Source organism: Aphis gossypii, chromosome 3 (assembly GCF_020184175.1).
Source record: "Aphis gossypii isolate Hap1 chromosome 3, ASM2018417v2, whole genome shotgun sequence".
Taxonomy (NCBI): domain Eukaryota; kingdom Metazoa; phylum Arthropoda; class Insecta; order Hemiptera; family Aphididae; genus Aphis; species Aphis gossypii.
Genome location: NC_065532.1, coordinates 23,878,045 through 23,905,700, shown reverse-complemented (window position 1 = coordinate 23,905,700; position 27,656 = coordinate 23,878,045). Strand labels below are relative to the sequence as shown.

At 23.8% G+C, this 27,656-nt stretch overlaps 1 long non-coding RNA gene across 3 annotated transcripts; it reads left to right on the top strand.

Moving 5' to 3' along the window:
* Positions 1-343: 343 nt before the first annotated feature.
* Positions 344-18,847, top strand: LOC126550667 (uncharacterized). Of its 3 annotated transcripts, XR_007604747.1 has the most exons (4): positions 8,414-8,428; positions 11,652-11,868; positions 12,476-12,756; positions 18,439-18,847. It is a non-coding gene; the product is annotated as an uncharacterized LOC126550667 (long non-coding RNA). The 3 variants fall into 3 exon arrangements; XR_007604746.1 differs by lacking the exon at positions 8,414-8,428 and adding an exon at positions 344-358 and having other exon boundaries at positions 11,652-12,756; XR_007604745.1 differs by having other exon boundaries at positions 11,652-12,756.
* Positions 18,848-27,656: the final 8,809 nt, after the last annotated feature.

Genomic DNA, 27,656 nt, shown 5'->3' with positions numbered 1-27,656 from the left:
AAATTAAGCACATTAGCAGCCGAGGAATAGTCATGAGTTACACACATTGTGTAACAAACGATTGGTATAAACCGCTAGAATAGTCCTGTACAGTGTACACTGTACACCCTTTTGAACTTACAAGAGTCACCCGGAGTGTGATGATTCCAGCAGACAACCACATCACACTCGAGGACTATAATATTATTATTTTATTATCATTACATGGTGTATTTATTTTGACAATCGTTTTACATACCTTTCACCGAAATCACTATACATGTCGATGTACATTATTATTGCACAACATATCAAACGATTCTATGGTTCAACGAATCGCAATTATTCAAAGTCAAACACGCGCTAATTAGGACGTCACGTGAGTAATGAGTATCTATGTGTAAATAACAAATATTATGTATAATATAATAATAATTGTCTTTGACTTACAAACGTACACGTGGGGTACGGGTACAACATACCAAATTTACGTTCACCAAACCATTTTATGTTGCTAACTTTAACGTTAGAATGATTTTACCTACACGTATTATCAATTTTTAATACATGGATATTAAATAGGACACCTTGTAAGGCTATTATATATAATTTCAATTTTTAAACGACAAGCAATAAGCATTTTAAATTTGTAAATTTAGTATATTATTTTACATGGTTAAGGCTCGCTTTACGGTTAAAATACTGCACGCACATGTATGGATATTACAACATTTTCTTGTGGAGTTGTGTATATAGACGTATAGTAGTAATATGATTTAATATAAAATCACTATTAAAAGTCATTTTAAGTAGGCAATATGTAGACATATACAACTTTAATAAATATTAAGCGATTGCAATTACCAATTACATTCTTCCGTATATTTATGTATTTTATACACACTGACAAGTCAATAATACCGTCATGTTAAATTGCCTATATTATTTCTCCTTAAGACACGATCCTTTATAGATCCTTATATAAAAAAATGCGATAACGGATTACACACACTAATGTTCGTTTACTTTTCATACATTGATACAGCCGAAATGTTCATGTAATATGAAAAGCCTAAATACTTCTCCTTAAAACATGGTATGCTTCAGCCCCTTAAGCAGAAAATGAAGTTAGCATTGATTGAATTAATTATTTCAAGGCACTATTTTGCTACATTCACTTTTTATGTGTGTACTATTTTGTCTATCTATTATAAAATAAAGGCGTCCGATAACATTGAAGAACATTAAATATTTCAATATTATAAGTTTATAGCCGATAACCGATATAGAGGTACATATATGATTTAGTATTATTTCATATTCATGAAATCAATGGCGTGCACAAGATTTTTAGGGGCAATGTATTGATTTTGTATTAAAATGTATATTATAATATATACATGCAGCTTGATCACGATTTCAGGGTACTTCTACAAATATTTCAAATGGATTATCTTGTATTGAAATTAGAGTTTTAGGGAATTAAAAGAAGTACCGAGATACACATTTTCCGTCTTTTCGGACAAATTTTTACCTCTTTCGAGGTTATATGACGTATTATTTGCACCAAAATTAATATTTTATACATTTTATATATGTAGCCAGAAATATTTAAAGTTGTCAATAACCGTTAAAATATAGTATACATAACAATAAATGAAAATAATTATATAATTTTAATAAATTGGTTGATTTGTTGATTCAATTTTTTTTCACTTATTCTATATGATTTATTTTACACGAGTACATGACATATTATTATCACTAACCATTTATCTTAAAAATCTACATTATTGCTGTATAAATAAAATGCACACATCACTTTTACAAAAGTGTTTGTAAAATTAATTTTAACACTTACACGAATGCTTACGAAGTAGGTACTAACAATATATTTAACAAAAAAACTGCTCATTCACTGTCTATACAACAATCTATCGTAAGCAAATAATACATTTATTAAGATTAAACGTTTAGAGTTTTTGAAAGATATAGTGATCACTTTGATATCCGTTATTTATCCGGTGTTGGTGAGTTGCGGCCTATGTTTATGATACAGAGTATCAGACGTTCGAGTTGAGGTTACATTTTATTTATCACTATACATATCAGGAGAGTCCACGAGGAGGTTGTTTGAGTTACCTCCCAAACATTTATTTTTATTATTTTTTTTTACTGATGTATAGGTAAAATGAATATTTTGAGATTATTGGCTTGACAAAAACTTCTACTGCCTTTTGGCATCTACTTAATACAATTTTTTTTTTAATCATTTTTGTACAAAAAGTCTTTTTGTAATTAAAAAATTGACTAAGTTGGAGTAAGTCAAAACTTCAGTTAATGTATAATTTGTTTTTGATTAAATTTTAACTTATAATCACTATAAATTATATAATAAGTATCAAATAAGTGTAATTACCTACCTACTTACTTACAAATAATAATTTAATAATATCATAGGTCCACCTAACGCATATCTTAATTCTTATGTATGTAATAATTTGTGTTTAGTTAACTGTAATAATATGATTACAATTAGAACTAGGTATTTGTATAAAGAAATTTTATTTTATTCTTCGATACCTTTAATAACGACAAGATCAGATAAATAATTATTAAGGTAATTAATTTGATGAAAAATATAATTTTACTTAAAATCATTCAGTCATTCCACTGTAATATTAAAACAAATCAATGGACAAAATACACCATTGATAACCAAATTTGGTTTGTATTATTTGGAACATGGAGATAGTATATGCATAAGTATATAATTTTTTTTTCTCTTTCTTTCTCTTATTACTGTATTTTGGATCTTAATTTAGTGTGTATTTTAATGTATTGAACTCTCTCTCTGTAGCACACGCCTAGCTTTTAAAGAGAGAATCAAAAAACTTAATACGATTTTTATATATTAATTTTATAATGTTGCTTCTATTATTGTTTTTTAATATTAATAAATATTATTATTATTATTATTAAGTATGCAACTTATGAGAATTCATCTCTTAGTATAGAAATATGAAAAAATATATCAAAATATATAATTTTAAATTATTATATTATTTATTTTTAATTCAAATAATGTGATAAAAATAATGTAATACATTATAATATGAATTGACCTGAAAGACTATCATATTATGCCAAGTTTAACAATATGAAACGATTTAAAAGACTTAAACTTTTATAAGAGTTCTTCTGAATCGTTCATTTTAGAACAATTAAATAAAATTACAATTTATCAACAACAATTAATATTTACATAATTTACGTATATTGTCCCTTACATAATGGTTACATAATTTATTTTTTTTACAATAAGCAAACTTTTTACATAGTTTAAATTTAAAGTTACATAATTTATATATTTTTATTTTATTGATTAAGTTATTTTAGCGATAAATTTTATATTTAATCTTTTTTGTTCTTACTTTAGCTAACTTGCCCCAAAATTCAGCAATTTAGATTATATAAATATTTTTATTTATATAATCTATAAAAAGAGAGAAGTCACAATTTAATATGACATACATAATAATTAAAAACTAAAGGAGAAGTGAGACTTCATATTAGATCATATTATATTTAGATTGTGACTTCATTTTTGAATATGTAGTATAAATAAAATATGTTTTATTTTTATTTGTGGTTGATCCCAAGTTGTTTGACTTATAATATAATAATTAATAATACGAAAAGTCTCATGATTTTATTATCGGTAAATATCATGTATTTAATTATATAAAATAAATAAATAACTGTCATATTATTATCACTATATAAAAATATAATAATAGTGTTTATAGTTTTATACATAAATTTAAGTACTATTACTACTATATTATTAGATACTTGAAATCATTTTATAAATTTATAATATTTTTTAATAAATTTACATTTAGTTAGTGTTGCACGTGCACTTTTGCACGTAATACATAATATGTGTACCTATACGAGTATTATGGTCTCGAGCTATTAAATGACGACTAACAGTAAAAATTCTTTGTACTAGAACTTAACCTATAAATTCAAAACTAGATTTTGTGAATAATAAAATATTATGTGTCATATTATTAAATTATTATCTTAATATAATATAACCATATAGTCAATATGTTTTGTAGTACTAACTACTAGTACAACGAGATTTTAGCTTACCAAACTGATAAAAACATTATTTTGTACATCATAATACCATATTATACATAAAACAATACAAGTCATTGTCAGACCACATATTCAATGTTGAAACATGCATACTGTATAGTATACACAACAAAATTACTAATTGATTACATCATAATATTTAGAAAAAAATATAAAAGAAAGATTTACATGTATGCTAGCTGTACCACTTTTTTACACTTGAATTGTTATGTTTATTTTTTAATTTTAATATTTATTTTTTTATAATAACTATTGTTGTACTTTACCGACTACCAGTGGCATAATTTTAGAAATTTTAGAAGGGCAAGGGGCACTCAACATTTAGCGAAAGGGTCATTAAAGTCATTAATGTTCTCTCTCTTTTGATATTCCAATAGTGAAAATCTTTATAAATTATATAAAATAAAGAAAGAATGCAATACATTTGATCATATACAATGTTCACGCTTCGCTATGTTTTAAAAAAAATATTGAAAAATTATTAAAATGAAATTTAATTTTCTTACTTTAATTTTATTTTGACTAGATTCACAAATTGCATTATTTACATTCCTGAAATTATTAAAAAAAATTTTAAGTATTAATTTAAAACTGTTTTAAGTTTAATTCTTTTTGAATCTGATACATACTCTCATCATATTATCTGCAGTTTATCATCCTATCGTATCATCAAACAATCTATTATTCTATTATAATATATTGTTAGACTACGCAAATTACCAACCAAATTTTTTACCTGGCGGAATAATGATGATGCGCAAACGATAACCATCGATACGTTTAATATAAGATAAAAATACTTTTATCCTTATAATACATTTATTTAACATTTCTCCTAGTGTATAATATTACGACATTATTGTATTATCTGCCGGATAATAAAAAAAACCTAAAAATATTATTTCATGAATTAAGATTACAAGCTTATCATCACATTATATTTTTCAAGCAAGTTATGGTACCTTTTTAATTGTTCTCTTATGTACTTGATAATTGATATGATTTACTTAATGATAAATCAGTACCTAAACTTTGTTTTTAAGTTACTCACGCACTGAGTTTAAGACTTGAATAAAAACAAATAATTAGGTTATGGTTTTAATTTTTGTGAATAAATTATTTTGCCTTTTCCCTGCAAATCCACAAGCGAGAAAACTGTCTGAATACCTAACCTAACCTTTCTGTTTAGACTTAAGTACAGGAGACAACCATTGAAATAACAGAAATTTTTGAATATATCTATAGATTGTGATTTTGATATTTTATTATGCGTATAATTAACTAAATCCTTTACCTATACAACTCTACAATAATTAATTTGGATGTAAAATATTATATAAAATGTTTTATAAATCATAATCAAGGTGTTAAAATTAGGTATGCATATTATTTTAATTTAAAATAATAATGTAAATACCTATTAAAACTACCAAATTATTATTGGTCACACTATATTATATTAGTATATTACAATTAAATTAAAAATAAAATGTTCTATATATATACAATCTATTAAATCGTTTATATATAATAATATTAACTACGTCATAAAGACCAAGTACAAAAATCGCATAAAAATAGGGCATTGAAAGTTAAACAAATAAACATAAATGAATCAAAACATTCAAAACCCATTTATGCAGAGTATTACCACGTCATTATATAAATCACTGGTTTATAAAAATCAAATTTTTGTACTCATTTTCTATGTAAATGTAACCATTATTGTAATGAGTAATGATTTAATGATACTTAACAACTTATACTTAAGAATTAATTGTACAAGTTTGGTAACTTTACCCATGGTATGACTACCTAATTTGTAATCGTAGTCATTGAGTTTTGCATAAATATCAGAGGTATATTTTAAGGTTGTAGTTATAAAAATATTCATTGGTATGTTTATGCATATGACAACATGTATATGAGATTGACTATCTAGATAATATCATTAATAATACAAAAAAACGATTTTACTAAAATTACATCATATATACCAAAAACGGCCGATATTAAAAACATATTGCATGATACACATTTCAACACTTGATAAATGCATTTAATAAATTTTAGTAAGGACACAAATAGTTGTTAGACATATATACGAAGAAAGAATATTTGTAAAGGCTGTTAATAAATTTATGACTAGACTATTAGAATTAACAGTAGACATTTAATTAAAGAGGAATATGAAGAAGATCTCATATAATATACTTTTAAAGAAAATGTAATTTTTAATTTTTAAAAGTACTGGTAATTAGTTAAAAATCTATTCAATTACTCAATGCAACTACGTTCCTAAAAATTTAAGATTTATATCCATGGCCTGACCTAATACTGGCTGGATATCATAGTATCATACTGACTTAGTTGTTAGTAAAATTAAAAATGTAGATTTTTTTTCATATTTAGCACTTGGCCTGTCTTAATAAAATTGTCTAGTTTCGCCTATGTAAAGAATATAATACCTAGGTATTATATATTATTTAATATACATACCATCTGTAATCAGTGTATCGTTAATGAGTTATCAATATATTAATTCATGAATACGAGCATACAGTTAGCAATTAGCCATAGTTATAGACCCATATATATATATATATATATAAATGTAAAATGTAAGTTTCTGGGTCGCAACGGTGTTTATTAATTTTATATGGTCAAGACAAAGATTGATTTTTATCAATGTTTAGTTTAGTGTATACCTTGATTTTCATTCAAATTTGCTAAAATGTCTAAAATTGTATATGGTTATACAAAGTAAGAACAATGTAATTGTTTTTGATAGACATTTTTAGGAAACAGTTCAGCCACGTGTTATTTTTGTCACCAGATTAATATAATTTGAACTTGAACGACCATATTCTGGTGTCAAGGATGTACGATTGAAAAAAATATTAACTAATGGACAATGGTACCTACCTTTATTTGTCCAAAATCATAAGCAGTTTGATTAATCACTTTCACTGTCAACGTGTTTTATAATAATTATTGTAATATGATTATTAGGTATATTATAATCATATTAACACGTCAATGGTAAAAATTATCTTTACACCAATAACGGTAATGGACATGGTTTTTATAATCATTAATAAATTCATAATACCTATAATATATTATATATTAATAACACAATCTGTTAATGTTTTTTTACATAAAGTGTGAAGCGAAAAATATACGGTTTGGCTAACGAGTAACGAGTTGGCTGATAAAAAGTAGTAAAAAGGTTACACTTTTTATGTTTAATATTCATACATAATATTCAAGATGATTCATTAAACATGCTCACACCTATTATTTAATTCAACAATGAATTTATTTTTATTTTTGGAATTTTTAAACATTCTTAAACACCATGTATAATATTTTAATACTACTTAAGTAGTGTCCTGTGAAGATAAAAGCTGTTTTTTAAACAAAAACCCTTCTTTTATTGTAAATCATTATTTATTTGATGAATAATCCTAATATACCTAATTCAAAATTTGAACTAATTGTTTTATACCTAGTTATTAAAATGTTTGTACTAAGGATTAAAGTTCTGAGAAATGATTTTACAAAAATATAAAATAGATATAATATTGGATCTAGTATTTATTATATTAACACCATTTTTCAAATTATATATGTCTATATAGATTAATATTAATTACTATAATGTTCTAATTACTATATATAGTCTCCGTAGATTCTTAACTCATTAACATACAGGGTATTTATAGTATACAAAGTTAAATAATTTAAAACTACTTATCCAAATGTTGATTTTGAAACACTATAAATAATTCACAGTAGAAGAAAAACTTCTCATAATATGAAAATAGTATATATTATTTCCATTGGGTACTAGTACAAAAATATCTCGATCATTTGAAAATATGATCTTAAAATATCAAAAATCAGATTTTGAATAACTGAAAAATTAAAGATATTAAAGGGTATAAGTATGCTTTGTGAATCATCCTGCAAAGAATTTAATATTAAAACATTAAACAGCTGTCAGTTATAATCGACTTCGCTGTATACAATACATGCCAATCTTCCTAACGAACTACTATTTTTAATTTTTAATTTTAAGTTGTAACAAACGTTTATTTGTATATTATATAAGTGTGTCAAGTACAACAAGTAAATTATAAATAAATGCAAACATTTTTATTTTTTAAACAAACAATTATTACATAACAACAACGAAATAAAAAAATATATAGATATAAAAATGTAATATATCGTAAATATATGTTAAAAACTGAGGAAGTTTGACTGTTGTATAGTAAGTTTCCAGTATAGCTTTTAATTGAGCAGATCATAATAATGTATAATATGTTAAATTTTAATTCCAAAAGTCGTTGCTCATTTTATACAAAAATGATACTGAACGGAAAGATATGTTTAGGTACCTCTATTTCTATTAATATTCTATAATTTATCTATAATCTATATAAATATTAATAACTTATTTTTTGCAAAAAGATATACATACATCATATATTGTAATTTATTATACCTATATGTATTAGGGTATTCTTTAATTTTTGATTTTAAAAAATGTTTGGTCTTACCCCCTAAATGTGTGCGTATATGTATAAAAAAACCAATCGGTTAAGGTTAACCCGTGCTGACTTGTAGTTTAAGTTTGAACTCTTTAAATTTTTTAATATTTACGAAAATTTTCCACATTCTCGTAAATATTTCGTCAATCTTTACAAATATCGATATTTTTTTATACTATATATTTTAAAGTAAGTTAAATTTCCTATAACTTTTATAATATTACATTTTTTAATATCTTCAATGGTTCATAAAGTATATGGACTTGATTGTAAAAAAACACTATATTTTTGGAAATACGAGTAACATAGTAAAAATAAACAATGTTATAGAATAATAATTAATAATTATGTTTATAATTTATAAATCTATTTAAAAAATGGAACATTTTTATCATAAAAAAAAAAATCCTATAGAATAAAGAAAGTTAATATTGTTGTACATAATAAAGTACTTTTTTTACAATCTGGATAAATTTTCCGATGTTCTTGTAGGTACACATTTTAGTATAAATTGTTTTTGATCTTCATCTAATGTTAATGTTGCATTATTGTATTGTTCCATATGCTTCTCCACTCTTTCTGGAGTATCGTTAACTATTTTTCCAGGACGTCTCTTAGGTAAAGACATTAAAGGAACAGTAAAAGAAAATTGGAACATTCAACGAAAGTTCAATGAACCAAATAGAAAAGATAATTATAATAAAGATCGTCCATCAACTTCGTCATTAAATTTTATTAAATTTGATAATATTTCAGAAAATAAGGGTCCAGAAAGTAGTGATTCATCAGAATAAGAGATGAATATTTCATTAGAAATAGAGCTCCCTCCAGAAAAATGCCGGGGAAAAATTAATTTTATTACACTAAAACTAGCCGGAGCTTTAGATAGGTGTCAGTTAAGCATACGGTATTTAGTATATATTCTAAAAGCTACTTTAGAAGCTTTAAAACTTAATGTTGAGGAATATGTTATAAATCAAACTTCCGTATTATGTATATTATCATTAACATATAATAGTCAATAAACCGACGTACCAATGAACTATAGAACTATGGGAATAGGATTATGGATAGAGGTATAAATAGTTTTTAAAATTAGTCTAAATGTTTTAAAAAATGTATTATATACATTATTAAAAAATAATAATATGCACAAACATAATAGTAAAAGTTTTTAAGTTTCTATAATTTATATCTTTATAATTATAAAAAATGTGGTAAAAATCGTTTTCATATTATTGACGATTTAATACACATCAATGGATTTTAATTTAATAGACGAATGAACTGGTGGTTAAAACGAATGTGCGTTGAACATTTTATGATTTAAGTAATCAACAATATCATTCCAATATTTTTTTTCTTAGATTAAATATTTTTTAATTTTTTAAAAAGGATATTAAATACTTTTGTCTATAATAGCATTACCTATACCTTATATGACAATGATATTCATTTCTACATTCCTAAGTCTGTCATCATACTAGTATATGCATGCGACAATCAGTACTTATAAGTCGTACTATATTATCAATTTTGAGCCTATCGTGACATAATTATGCACCTAATTTTATTAAACATTTAAAAAATATTGTAAAATTAAATCTCAGGTATTAAATAAATGCAATACTTATTAATAACACTTATTCTATAAGCTAGAACTACTTAATATAAAATATGAATAATCGATAAAAATAAGTAGTTAGGTAGATACGTATCCCTGCTATATCACTATTCTTTACCATGATGTTTACAGCTGTTCAAATGTTCAATATGACAATAAGTATGATTTAAAAAGATACAGGCACGCCTCCCTATAACATTTTAAAAATTGAGACTAAACGAAGCTCATAGATCACAAAATATGTATCTGCAAATTAATTATAATTTGAAAGTTTATAAACATTACATTGGTTTATAATATTATAAATAATGTTGTTTTGATTTAAAAGACAATTTTAATAATTCAATTTAATCGTATATTTGTATGGAATTAAAATAATTAAATAACTTTTTAATTATAATAAATGACTACTTAACTAATAAATATTAATAGTACTTGGGTAAAAATTCTATCTTCTAATTTAAAAGAATTAAACCATTTATATTTTATTTTGTTTTATAGTTTTAATATCCAGTGTCCAGATTAAATATCCAAGTGTCTGATAATAATAATTTCAACAGTTTAGTGTTACTTTTTTTTTACTAATTAGAGAGGTATTACCGACTTGAATAACAATAATATATCTATACATTAAATATGAAGGTGTAATAGATAGATATAATATTTATGTTTAAACTTTTAAAGATAACGATATCATTTGATTGTTTTAGGACTAAGGACATCGTAATAATATTAAAAATTTAATTCGCTTAACTTATCGGTAGGTACATTATTAATTAATACTTTTGAAATTATAATTATTATTTATAGAAATGGCTAATATGATAAAAAAAAAAAAATACCTATAGTTAATTATTTCATTTTTATCATACATAATGGAAAATTTGAAAGTTGCTTGACTTTTTATTCAATCTTGGTATAATATCTAATGCAAAAACCTCAATTCTATACCATTAGTGATTAATCAAATAATCAATTTGGTAAGGTCATAAAATTGGTTTTGGTACCTACTAATCTTAATAAATCCCTGTGTTTTTAATATTTTGGTTAGTTATATAACACACAAAATAGTCAATTATAAAATATAATGATATTCCATAGACAATTATACTATAACCAATTTAAGTTTTAGATGCATAATGCATATTGTATAACACTCAGAAATGTATTTACCTCTAAGTCTAGATAATATTTGGATATGTAAAAATGTAAATATTGAAATATACCTATAGTCAGTACTTAGTAGTTATAATAATGTTAAACTCATAGTACATATTTTCTATATTAATAAGTCTAATACAATAATTCTTTACTTCTAGATTTTCAACCAGCTGCCATAATAGTAAAGAATTAAATTTATCAAAAATTAACATTTCTCAAACGTGTTTGGACTAAAAATCACTCTAATGGATTCTACAGCCTCGAAACTCAAAGAAACCAGCTTCAAAAAAAAAAGTATTTTATTTGTTAGAAAAAAAACTGGTCGTCTCATCTCTCATCCAAAATTTCAATTATATTATTACAACATTGAACATAGTACGTAACACATCATAAGTGATTACTATAATGTGTTTAGAATAATATAATATTTAACAAATCACTGTGTCCGCGGCTCGTGTACATTTTTTTCTCATCAATTGTTTTATAAGTTTACATAACGCCGGATGCTTATTATCATTTATAAATATTTAAATTCTACAGCTCTTAGACGTTAGACTCCAGACATTTAGTTTTTTAAAAATAAATTTTGTCTTATTTTAATAATTATGAGCTTCTATTTTGTAATATAGTTTGTTTGAGATTTCATTTATTAGTTTACCAGCCAGTTTCAATTTTACTCCATTATTTTTTAACAATAAAAACATTCAAATATGTTCTCAATATCTATATTACGAAATACATACTTATATGTGTGTTTTTTATGCACATATATAATATATAGTATTATAAATGTATTTTTTATTAGATTATTAACTATAATTTTAGAGTTTATAGTGATTTCATAAATATTACCTAAAATCTATTAATATATATTAGCATAGACTTGATATTCTCTTAGCCAATTTTCTGTACTAATTAAATTTCTTTTACTTACTGTTACTAATGCATTAACTGCGGCGCACACATGAAATGAATAATAAAGAAAGAGGAGAGATGAAAAATCTATAGAATTGACCAGTCAGTTAAAACCAGCAAGGTCATCTTGTTGCTAGTGGTAATATATTTGTAAATGTAAGTAATGAGTGTATTATATATATATATGTCGCATATGAGTATGTTGAGAACCTAGGTATATAAGCAGTGGTAGTAATTTCACCGTAACTTCTTTCTTCGCTAGCCATCTGACTGAGAAGAGGTTAAGTTTATTTTTTCTGAAAAACGAATAACTGATCACTGACCGCCGATATGTCGTACAAAACAATAGTAAGTATAATGCATTGTTTATCTATAGAAAAAAATTAAATTATTAAATACCTACTTCAGTTTATATCAAATATTATATTGTATATAGCTACTTAGTATTAACTATTAAGAAAATTTTCGATATTTCAATTTATGTATGATATTTTTGTTTATTAAAAGAACGCTTATTCATTCGATTAAGCATTTTTAAGATTAATTTATAGACTCATATGCTATCGTCTAGTAATAATAATCTAAAACAATATGAAATTAAATTTACTCCATTTATGTTTTCATTCTGAAACTATTTTATTTCTAAGTTTAAATATATTATTATCACACTGTTTTCTATTTAAAGTGAAATTGGTGTGAAATTTTCAAACGTTTTCATTAATAATTGAATACGTTAACTATTAAATACGCATGCAAGTATATAGAAAATCTAAAATATATTAATTATAAATATTTATAACTTAGTTATTTATTTAACCACTTAAATAATCTTATTCGCGCCTAAAGTAGGTAGTTAAGACTTAAGACGCAGGGCTACATCAAAGGGGGGGACGGAGGTTTATCCCTAGGCGTATAATTTTTGTGGGCCGCGTATTTTTAAAGTTTCATCAACACTAATTAAATTTAAAATGGACTTAGAAACAAAAGTCATAACTACAAAATAATATTTTAAAACAAATATGTATTCATTACTCATTAGTATGAGAATAAAATAAATAAAATAATTTAATTTAATTTTTAATCGTAATAAGTAATAACATTAATTAACATGGACAAAATAGGTACGCATCGACGTGGAAAAAGCGTACACGAAGATTTAATATCTATGGACTGTCCGCGAGAGGGTATATTATCGTACGAGTACATCATTGGTTAATGTGTATTGTGTACAACTGTACAAGGGGAAGTTTATCGCGTGATAACTGTCACTGCAGGTCTATTAATAAAATATTTAAACTTTATATTTAATTTTAAAAATCTTACATTAGGTGTATTACCTGACCTTAAAAATCAAAATCTATTAAACATTTTGAAGTTAGTACACGAATATACTAACATAACTGACATACTCCTAAATATTTGTATTGCTATTCATTTGTATCTAACATTGTCTTTTACTATCGCATCATGTGAACGTAGTTTCACTAAATTCGAATTAATTAAAACATATTTAGGATCAACGATGAACTAAAACAGACTCACTAACTTGTCACTACTGTCAATTGAAAAATTTACAACAAAGATAGTTGATTTTGATTCAGTTATTAATAATTTTTCTGCAATCAAAGTCAAAAAAGTTTTGAATATTAAGTTTAAAATTTTGGAAATTTGGAAAATGTATAGAATGTAATCATTTAATCCATAAGCTATATTTATGTTTCATCGTATTTTTTTCGTACCATAGGTACCTATATTAATATAACCTATACATATTAAGTTTTATTTGTAACAAATATTAAAAAAGTACAAATAGTGTTAATTTACTTTACACAAAGCGTTTTGTAATAAAAATAAGCAATAGATAATTTAAATGTATTAATAAATAGGTAACTCATATATACTATAACCATCAATTTTATTTTTTCTAGACCTAAAACTTAAAAATATTGACGACAGATTTTAGTTTAAAAATAAAATTTTTTTGGTTTCAAGTTAAAATTGTAAAAATTATTAATGGTAAATAATTTGTTGGTCTAGTATACTACGAGAGGCTTTATAAATGATTGTTACTCACACTAATGTGAGAGTGTGATAGACTTTTAGTAAAAAAAAACTAATTCTGGTAATCTCCCTGAAATGGGCGTATATTATTCATTTTCTCCGGATGTTAAAAAGTTAATATTCGACCCTGCTTAGACGTATAAGTATAAGATTTAATTTTTACTACTATAACCTAAACGTTAAATATTGTATAAATTAATTATTTTTTTACAAACCACGAAAATTAATAAAAATATAAAGTATAACTCTTATTTGGTTTATTATTATTATTATTATTTTTTAAAAGGACGAAAGTAGATAACTGCTTTGTTGCGCAGTAAGAATGAAGTGTATCTTAATATTAATCAGAAACTTTAATGGATGCATAAACTTTGAACTCAATGATAAAACATTGAATACGATGAAAACAATTCTGCATGAAGATGGTCAACTTAATCATAGTACATTTCAATATTCGTATTTTCGTGGATTTTCCCCAATAATTATTTTTAAAAAAATTAAGAATTTTCAATATTTACAATTAGATCCAATTTTTTATAAGAAACATTCATGATCAAAGCATTTTTTCTACCAGAAAAAGTGTTTTCAGGCAAAAATAATAAGAACATGCATTGTAAAATCAATACATTCATCGCTTCGCTCAGAATCTAAAATATGTTTAATTTGAATAAAATGAACTATGATATAACATATAAGTCTAGAACATTAATAATTATGTAAAATGAATGAACATAGCCATATCTACACTGTACCTACTTTGTAGTGTTAAGTGTTTACTAGAGTCACACTCACAATATTCATTAGAGCCGTACGAATTAATCATTTCCATCTTTGAAATATATTTATGTTATAAATAATTAATACATTATCACTTTAGCCAAATTTTACATAATAATTTTATAATATAAATGTATACGTAGTATAGGTATAAAAAAATTAAATTACATAATCTCTATAAACATCTATCCCTCTCTCTCTCTCTCTCTCTCTCTCTATATATATATATATAATATATATATATATATATATATATATATATATATATATAATATATTTATATATAATATATATACTCACCTAGTAGAATATTATTATATTAATAATAATGCACATTAGATAACTATAAATAGATATTTTTCTTTTGTTCTAATTTATTTATGAAATAAGTGTTTATTGTATTCATATTTGTATAGCCAGTAATAAGATAAAATAAAAAACAAATGTAGATTTGCAAAAAAAAAAATAATAATAAAATACGGAATTATTCCACTTGATAGTATTTATCAATATTTGATTAATCTTTTTTATTACCTAATACCTGAGCTGATTATTTTTCTGCGTAAATGATGTAAAAACGACAATAAAAATGCTCTTGACTTTTTAATTTATTATTATTCGAATATGTACTCGATTTTAATCAAACAATAAACTATTAAATTCGTGACTGAATTATTATGAAACATATTTTATCATCCAAAAAGTGTATAACTAAAATATTTGCAGTATTAATATATTAGGTATTATAAACATTTTAATTTTATGCCAATACAATATATAACTAATACCCATATGTATATTAATGGTAAAATATGTTATGAAATTTCAATTTTCCAATCATTCCAAAATTACGATTTTGCATTATATTTTTAATGTTATACTATTTAAAATTGTAGATATCAAAAAAGCGTTAATTTCTAAACACTATAATAATAATAAAACATTTTACGAACCTTCAATTTAATGAATATATTAGAATAAATACAAACAGCATTATTATTTGTTGTATAGAAATAACAAAATCGATAGGGTCTTCAAAATATATTAAAAATCATTTAGATTTTATTTAATAAAATTGTTAAATTAATAATAAGTACTTATAGGTAATATAATAAAATATAATATCATAAATCCAGACCTAGGTGTCGTAGTCCAGATATATCGTAGGTACGCAGCATTATTATATTCAATTATTGTTTATTTGATTTATTAATAGTTATTTTGCAAATTATTTGTTATCATTAATCATGTGTTTAATACAATATATAGGTCATACCATGTCAATAAAATTACTTCTAAAGAAATTCGAAAATCGTTAAAACGGTTGTATGGCGCAACTGAAAGTATTGTAATATTAATGTTTTATTGCTTTTATGCATGAATGTATTATTTGTATCTAAGCGTTGCATTACATGTCATTGTCAACAACTTTTGGAATAGTTGAAAAGCTTGTTTACTTAACAGATCACGAAAAATATTAATAAGACAGTTGCAGAGAGAGTAGTTATCACGAAAACGAGTAATATTTACGTTGCTTAATTTTTACTCATCGACCCTGAGTAAATAGTTCAAAATAATAAACAAACAGAACTAGTTTGTAAAAAAATTCCGTTATTTACAACTGCATTGTGAGCTTATAGTGAATCAAACATTTTCCATTTTCAACCAAAAATGTAGCTTATTAAAAAACAACCAGTACCTAATTGGTAAAACGATGTACAGTAATAAAATAGGTGTAGGTGTATAACTGTTAATAACTATATTGTTATCAATTTTTAGTTTTTTAGTTTTATTAGTGCATTAATTAAAATCGTTTGCCTATAATATAGTAGTTAATATAATAATTATTTATTAAAATAAATAGCCATAAACCATATTTATCTGGAAAATATTTTGAACCAATAAAACCTATCTATGGATACCATTCATTGTATAATAATATAATATCCATCGATTTTTTTTAAACTATATTATACAATTGTAGATAATATTTTTTTATTTATATATATATGTATAATAGGTAATAGAGCAGATTATGACATATGAGCACGCGTGTTATAATATAAAACTATAAACGATCAAATCGTATAAGTACAAGGTACAAGTGGACATAAAAAATTATTTTACCATTTAAAAATGTATTAAAGTTTAAATATAAGTACCTTATATCGTGGTGGATAATAGATTAAATCCTCTCGTGATCAATAGCTTTTAACCATTAAACCAGTAACTATAACATGAACTATCTTACGCACAATTTCAATGTTACCTATGGAGAGAAATAAAAATAAATTGTTAAATTTTACATTTCACAACACTATTTATAAACTGTATTTAAACGTATTTACTTTTACTTAAATCCACTTCAACAATCGCTTTTTTGTAAATAACCAAGTCAGCCTTGAGCCTAGGCGTCTTTTCAAAACAATTTAGTTTTTATAGTTATAGATGTGATTTCTGTTATTTTTTCTATTCATTAACGTAATTGTTTATTTGACTCATTTTATTATAAGCTTTATACACCATTAGCCGCTAAGTAAATATAATTTAACTAACAAGTGACGAGAAGTGCTAATAGCATTGTCAGGAGAAGATGATAGGTTTGGTTGACCCCCCCCCCTCAAAAAAAATAGATTTTCCAAAAAAATATACTTGTTATATGATTCAAATATCTACAAAATATGTTATCATAATATGATTCTATCTCATATTTTATGTTATCGTATATTAAAAATTAAGATTGATAACTATATAATAGCTAGAATGTGCAAAGCTACCCACAAGTTATGTTAAGTGTACTAGAAATATATTTTTAGTCTTCAAATAATATAATACACTGACATTTATTAATTATTTATTTAAGCAAAAAGTAATAAAATGTTTGCTGATAACCTGAATTTGCGTTTCACCACATTTTATCACATACATCCTGTTATAAAACTTATACAGCTATATTTTATATAGGTATAAGTATAAGTTATTATAAAATATTAATTTATCTTAATATTTGAGTAATTTAATGAAATATTATTATTTATTTAGATATTTTATTTTATATTTCACTTTTATAAAGATTTAAACATTTAATGAAAGCTTAAATATGTTTGTTTGAATTTAGAATCACAAATCTATAAATTATGCATGAAATATAAGTAATAAAACAATTATAATATTATAAAATGCTGAAATTAGTTGCAGATTTTGTGTTGTTTGTTACTTGCGGTGGTATTTGTTGCATCGGTACCAATTGATTCGGATCCAACGGATACAAGAAAAAGAGAAGACATTCCGTCAATTGGTGATCCAGATAACTTTTTGATGTTAAAACTATTAAAACTTAAGCTTCTCAAAACAGCACTTTTAGGTTAAAAAATGTATCATATTTTACATAGACTGAGATAATCTTTAGTTATTTTAATTTTATTTTTAATAATTCATTAAAACATTTTTCATTATTACATCTTTAATTATAGTAATATACTACAATCACGTTCATTTAACATTTTATTTTTGTAAGTTTGTAACTGATTTTTTTTTTACGTTCTATTGAATAATAATGACATTGAAATTACCTATAATTAAATTCTTATAAAAATCACAATGAGTTTTTTTTTATCACTTATCTTTTATCACTTTAATCATTATACTAGTACTTAAATATGCTATTTCGGTAGTAGACTATTTGATAAAAATGAAGTATTAAATTGATAACCTATTGAACTAAAATACTAAATATTGACCTCGTACAACAACACAAATACAAACGGATAGGTATAGATACCAAAGTACTACGATATTGATTTTTGATTAACCCTTTTAATCCATATATTTACCAATTTGTTTATAATTATTAAAATATCACATTATTTTTTCTCAATTATTTATATCGAATATACATTTAATAATAAGTTATAAGTTTTAGCTTCTTAGTGGAGCGATTATCTAGCATTCCGGTTTTAAAACCATGTATGTTTTCTACGTACCTGTCACTACTAATTTTTATTTTACGATTTATATTCGTAATTCATTTTCATATTCTTTATTTGAAATTATTATTTAGTTCTCGCAAATATTTGAAATCAAATTGTTTGTTTAAAAACTATGTTGGTAATACCTGTAAGTACATATTATGTATTACCTTTTTTTCCCCGGTTTGAACCGACAACGCCGCGGGAACTGTTTTCACAAAAGTTCGCGGAAATAGTACATACTACCTACATGCTTAATTTATAACCTATTTAATTTATTGATTATTTCTTAGTCCTTATACTACATTTCAATTATTTGTATATCTAATATTAGCATTACCTACGCAAGATCAGAGAAAATGATCAAACGTCGAGATATGAAGATAAACTGCATCCGTCGTTAGTCTACAGTAGAAATGTAGAACATTGCATACGTTTGTATCTGACCACTGTTGAGATTTTATGCTGTGAGATGAAAATTAATTAGGTATTCATGGATTTGCATCTCAATCATTAGTATCCATATTATCTGCATGATTGTTTGATGTTTCGCTAAAACCAACATTAACCGAAATTATTATACAATTTTTACTATACAAAAAAAAATATGTAATATGTATTTTTGTATGTAATTTTGTAATTAATAATGGTTTTTAGGTACTTATAACATTTAATTGTATCTACATAGAATAGGCTGTATATTTTTACTTTTTAGTGAAATACAGTTAATAGTTTAATACAAAACCTAGCTTTTTTGTTTTTAATTTAAAAATACTATTTTAATAGAGATTTCATAACTTGATGAATGATGATAATCATATTATAGCCTTATAGATATATCATACATTCGTCCCAGTGTTAGGCAAAATTTTAAATAGATAATTATTCAAATAAATATATAATCGGAAAAAAATGTTATCTAAATAGGTAATATAATCATTTAATATTTGAATACGATTTTAAAATGACCTACTTAGGTATGATTCGTATTATATAATATCATTATAATATAATGCGTGATATCAATATAATAATTACATTGTTGTACAGACATTTGTAATCATTTTAATATTATTACCGAGTATTTGAGAACAAAATATAGCCTATTTAAGAGGATGTCACACTAAAAGTGAAACGCATACAACTATAGTGATTGCGATCCAGTAAAGTAAATAACCCTGCTTTGCTAACCTCAAAACCTTGAACACCAAGATTTTCTATAAAATATAATCCATTATAAATCTCTAAAGTTTGAACTCAAATTATAGGATTAAACTAAAGTGTAAAAATAAATAATCTAATTGGTTTTAATTTATAATAAACATATAAATACGTAATTTTCTCTTGTGATTTTTACGAGTTACGACTCTACAAGTCTACATCAATTTGCGACTTGTCACTGCGACTGTAGATTCTTTTCGACTGTCCATCAATATTTTAACCGATGTAAACGATATTATTCTTTACTTATAATTCCCCTATTGTTCCTTTCAATTCTATCTTCCAATTACACCCTGTCATAATCGCAATCATATCTATATTTGATCATACGGGCCTCTTAATTAAACCTTATTGTAGACTTGTATGGCACAAATTATACGTCTCTATAGTAAATTATACCTTTATAAGTTATAAAATAAATATTACTATTTTGACTAAATGACTTTACTGTAAAAAAAAAATGTAATTTTTATTTCATAGGTACAGGTATTGTTTGACAAATACAAACGAACACATAATTTGAGTATCCATTCACTTTTATTTTAGAGGAAGCTAATAATTCATCTTTAAATTTTCTGTCTCATCTTCTTGTACCTATAGTATAATATCATAATATCTTTGGAAAAGATTCTAGTACACTGATATTTGACAGGTAGTTTGTTTATATCAGTGGTCTAATATATTATACTTAGGACACATTTTATATATATAGGCCATATATATTTACGTCAAAAGTTAGCGGGAAAAACACTTTTTTTTTTTACTCATTTTAATACTAACTAAAACAATCAAAATCAAAATGTTTGAAGAAATAAATATTCATTTTGGGCCACACCGAAAAGGCTCGCGTGCCGCGTGTTGAGACCATTGGTTTTTATGGTAGATACTTACTGCTTGTAAATAGCAGAAGCGGCTTGTGAGTCGTGGACTTTGAAAGTGGGAGAACAATAAAAAATGATAAAAATAATTATGTATGAATTTAAAAGATTATTAATAAATCAAAATTAATACCATATGGAAAAATGAACATAATTATATAGTCATAATATAATCATAATAATTAAAAGAATTTAACATCATTGATTATAAATAGGTACTATTAAATACTATTTACAATCAATGATAATATAATATAAACGCTATACTTTTAAGTTTTTAACCATTACGTATAGTGTAGTCCGCTGCATATCAGCCATCAGGTGATTATTTGTGTCGTTCCGGCGGCAGTATTATACCGAATCTCTACCTCTTTGTTTTTGTATTTTGATCATATTTTAATATTATAATTATAAATATATAAATTTATGGCTAGAAATTGTCAGCATCGCCCAGTACTAAACTCTATGAAAAAATCTTAATGACAAATAAAACAAAATATTATATCTACCTATTGATTCTATACTCGCGCAGATGAGTATTATACCCATTTAAACTATATTGTTATAGACTATACGACATACGTATTATATTTTTAAACTCCGATTATCTGATAGTATTTTCATAATAATGAAAATTTCTTTTACTTTCATTAATAATATAATACGAGGTATAATTGTCAATATTTAAATTAATATCCTACTTCTTAATCAGTAATTTGTTACAATTTTAGAAGGAGCAACCGCCTTGTTGCCCGTTACACACGAGCCGTCACTGGAAAATTTTAGTACTTCCGTCATATTAATTAAAATTTGTCCCGTAGTGAATTGTAACTATCATATATTTATTTAAGCTCAAATATTCAAGAGATAAAATTAACAAGTAATAGATTATAGCAATAATGAGGATGAAATACGAATAATTCACAAAAAAAAAATATAAAAATTCTTTGGCAAACTTACAATTCATTCAGTATAAAATATTTAAAAATGAAACATGAATAATAACAATAATCAATTTGAATTTTCTGCACAAATATAAGCAAAACTATAACACAACAAAACTAGTATTTTTTAGCCACATGTGGTATATCCAAGGTTAAGTTGGAGGGTACCAAGTGAATATATTTTGAAATAATAATAATTATCTCTGTTTATAATAATATATATCGTCTCAAACGATAATCATCAATCAAAGTACGTATACGGTCTTTGATTTATGTGATAGGATGGGTTAGGGTTGTACATTGTACATATATAATATGGTATACATATTACATATTATATATCTTTAACGAATCGATTTTATTGTTTGCATTCATTCAATATTATTACAAAAATAAAAAATTTGTAATTTAGTGAAAATTTTGACTTCTCCCTTTAAAAACTTAGATAACTAAAAATAACTGTAATCTGCAATATATTATACATATTAAATTCATAATATTATTCATGGTGATTGTAAGTTGTACCAGTTGCAGCTGTGGTAAGTACTAATAATTTAAGATAGCTAAATACGAATATTTGTGTTTATATTATAATATATGATATCGAATTTAAAAATGTATTAATAAATTAGTAAAACTATACAGGGTGATTCATCAAATAATCACACTTTAAAAAAAATTATCTTGAATTACTACTTGAACTGATGAGGGTACCATGAAATTATTTCAAATATAAAACTATCACTAATCATACATACATTTCAAATGCATATTTTTTAACAATTTATAAAAAAATGAATTTATGAAAGATATAAAGATATTGTGCGTTCAATGGTTTGATTAGGTACTTATATTTTTTATAAAATACAATTATATTATTGCATAATATGTTTGATTATATCTTACTAAAGAAAACCAAAGTTAAAAATACAAATATAAATATTTTTTATACTTCAACTGTAGAGTGCCTCTAGATTTTAAAAAATACTTTAGGGTGATATAAATCAAAAACGATTAAAAACCTCAAAAATCCAATTTTGAATAACTGAATTAGAAGGAAAAGAGATTGATGATTTGTAACTCATCCTGTATATAGTGTATATATTCAATATTTTAAATATTTTCTGATTTAAATTTGTATTTTTATAATTGTATTCCTCTTCTAGAGTGTTTAATTTGGTTTGTATTCCTCTGATGAAATAAAAGTAAAAAATACCTAAACATAAACTGTCAATTAAGAAATTTGCTTCAGTTTAGAATTTTATTTAGGTATTCTATATATAACTCAGTGAAAAGTTATAAATGTTTTATTATTTTTTCTATAAACCATCAAAAGAAAAACAGAAAAATGAAGGTGGACCATCTCATGAATAATTTATTTTTAATGTTATATATATTTTTCGAAATTCTAATTAATATTTTAACCTATACTAAATACCTATTTTCATTTTGATTGTTTTCTCTCAAAAGATTATTAAAAAATGTATCTTGTGTAAAACTCTTGAACTTTTAACTCTTTAGTTATGTTCTAGATGTCGCAGTCCATTTAAAAATATTTTCCATTTAACAAACCTAAAATAAAAAAATTTAATTTAAAAAAACTGGGAAAGTAACTTTACAATTTATTATTATAGACATTTAAATTAACTTTTTTATTGAATCTCTATAGGGACTCGTATTGGATTTTTTAAATTTGAATTCAACGATAAATAATTGTATACGAAAAATCATTCTGAGTTTCGAATGTATGGAATATACCAGTCAGCCTATATAATTTATTATACATTGATATTATTAGTATATACTACTATTAGTAATTTATTCTTATAATAGGTTAAAGGTTAAACTATTGTTTGCTAAAAACTTATCTTATATGGATTTGTAATAATTATTATAATATCAATAGTTATATTTAATTAAGTCGATACCAGTATTGACTAACTTAAAAGTCAATACAGACATCTGGCATATCGTAGAAAGGGGTGAATTGAGAATAGACTTAAAGTAGCTTAAAATTAAATAAATTAAATATTTTATTTTTATGTATAATAATAATATACAAATAGATTATTTTATTACGAAGTATATTGAATTAAATTTTTAAGCTATTTGACCACGACAAATTTTTATCGATATCTATAGATAAATAAAGCTAAACAAATACTAAAATTTCAAACAGCATCAAATGCCTAAAAGAAATTTAAAATTTGTCTAAATATTCTATAATTTATCATGGTTAAGAAAATGGTTTTTGTTTAGAAAACTATAGAAAATGATAATTTAAGTAGTTGTTAAATATTTAAAATTTCTACAATTTATATTTTTTGAATTACAGCCTAAGTAAGTAATGATTAAAATTTTAGAGAAAAAAATAGGTATTACACATTTTGTGTGAATGAATTTATTGGATTTGCATTTTCTAACGTATAAGTACTTAATGTTTAATGGTTTTTGATATTTTGATATTCCTCAAAATATATTAACCGTAGAAATTTTAAATATCCCACTATATATTAGTTTTATTAAATATGAACATGTACAATTTTCAAAATATTTAAACTTATTTTAAGCTATTTATACCACGATCCTATTTACTCTTCTAGGTACATTGGTGTATTTACTTGCAAATTTACAAGTTATTTATAATATTTAATGTAGAATATACGAGTAATATTATAATTTGTAAATATACCTATATATGATTTTATCAAAAATAAATTAGTCATAGTAATATAAATAAATCATAAATTATCCTTAGAAATATATTAAAGATGATACGCTAACCGTTTTTCGTAGAAAATTCATCATTGGATTCAAATTCAACACATTCATTACTGCGATTTTCTTAATGGCCTACACTTGAAACTCACTATCAAGTAGAGCGACTTCTCCGATTTTTATCATAATTTTTACAATACAAAAAAAAAATTATAAATTGATATAAATATAATAAACATCATAATATAATATATTTTGATATTTTTTTACCTATTATCCTATTAAATACATACCTATTTAAGTCATGAAGTATTTTTTTTTTGTGTGCTCGATCGAAGCCTTTGGAATAGTAAATAGTTTCTATTGATAAAAAAAATATAACACTTATATTAATTGTATACCACTTACCAGGCATCGACATGCACGTGTAATAAATAGTTTTTGCGGTTAATAAACTTATATAAGACGAAATCAATCATATTATCCGTTCTTTGACCTTTTATATTTTAAATTCTAGTTCATATTTTTTAAAATACCTAAAAAGTTAATTTTTTCACTTTTGAACTTTATAATACTATACTAGTTTATGAATTTTGCTTTAATTATAATTAGCGATTTTAATAAAAATGTATATTTATTTAAAGTTTAAACCCTTGATTATAGAATATAATATACTACATTAATAAAATAATGGTGACTTTGAAATAATGTGAAATTATTTTAAACAATTATTTACCTACAATTCGTTGCTCTTACTTTTACTATTCAAAAAGTGCTATTATATCATATAAGTTATGTATTAATTAATACATTTTTTTAAATTTTATCACAGGTTTAAATAAAACATTTTTAGATCCTATATTATTTTAGTTCGATTCGTCATAGCAGTATACTAACTAGTACCTACACGTAAAGTTTATTATCATTCAATAAATTAAAATTGTAAAAGATTAATCTATGGATAATGTGTAATTTGTGTATGCTATGTATGTGTTATCATACCATCATAATTAAACAAATATTTACTCTACAAATCACTGTTATTATAAGGTTATTTAATATAGAAAATAATTTCCAGTTTCCAGATTCATTCTACAAAGTAATTTATCAATCGTATACGCATGCAATAAACTATATTCTAGTAAATAAATAGAAATACAAAATAAACTGTAGACAGGATACAGGATATAAGCCATATACATCTCACTTCGCTTACACATGTTAATGGTGTGTTCAGATTTCATATTTGAAAACAATAATAATAAATAATTATCATCGCATTTAATAAACGCTTGTAAATCAGAACAGAGAAGATCTCCATGTACCATGCATATATCTTAGTATTTCCATTTTGTTATTTGAATACTAACTACCTGTTATGGTTTGGTATTAGTGTTAATTGATTCATATTTCGATTTAGAAACAAAATGGAATTGTATAAATATGTATAGTGTTATCTATTAAATTTCAAATATATTATACCTATGCTAAAAATGATTAAAATAATAATAATACAAATTATAATTTTTTTGTAATTCATTAAGGGGATTTGCTCACCATTCCCCTGGAAAAAGGGGATCTAGACTATTCTGCTCACACCGACTTCATATTGGCATCATCGCCTTCTTTGCAGCTTGAAATTTTATTGCATCCGAATTGGTTAGGTTACTATTGGTTCCCATACCTAAAAATCGACATATAAACTGATTCCCTATATTTTTAAAAAAATGGAAATTGAAAATGTGACTTTATAATTTACAATTAAGAATAATGTAAATGTATAGTTAAGAAAATTTAAATAATTATTAATTTTGTTGATATTTTGAGAAAGGTTCGAACTGAAACATGCATTTAACTGTTTTAACTACGTTGACAAAAACAACAATCTCAAAAAATTAAAATTAAAAAAGAAATAAAACATTTTAACAGAATTTTGTATTTATTTTTACCTTACAATTATTGTTTTTTCTTATTAATTATTATACTATAATATTAATACTTATAGTTAGGTATATGATTTATTATGACTTTTAATAATATAACATTATATAACCTGTATTTTAAATAAATAATTTAAAAAAAAATTAATAATAATAGATAAAAATAAAATAGTGTTGGAATTGAAAATAAAATTAACTTAGTAATCAATTAGGATTTGCAAAATTTAATAATTAATATTTTAAATAGAGTAAATAAACGGAAGATAAAATACATAAAACTTCGTTTTAAATAATAGAAAGTTTTAAGTATTAAATTAATAATAATCGTTATTTATTTATTTTTAGGTTGCCATGCCAATTATTACATGGGAGATGTAAATAAATACACAACATTTTTTTTTTTAAACGTAGAGATACCTATAACCTGAAAAGATATTTTTAACACTATTTGTTTTAACAATTACATAAAAAGAAAATATGTAATTAAATATAATTTTAATGTGTACCATAACAGTTATTAACTATTAGAGTCTTCAATCTAAATAATAACATAGTTATATTATATTAATTAATTGTTATTATTTTTTATTGCTAGCTGTTACTCATAATTAACAGTTATAATACATATATGTTCATATTAGTAATTGTCGTATACTACTCTACTCATACTTGATACAAACACATGTTTGCTAAAAAAAAAAAAAATGCTATACAATAAATACAAACCATGATAACGAAACG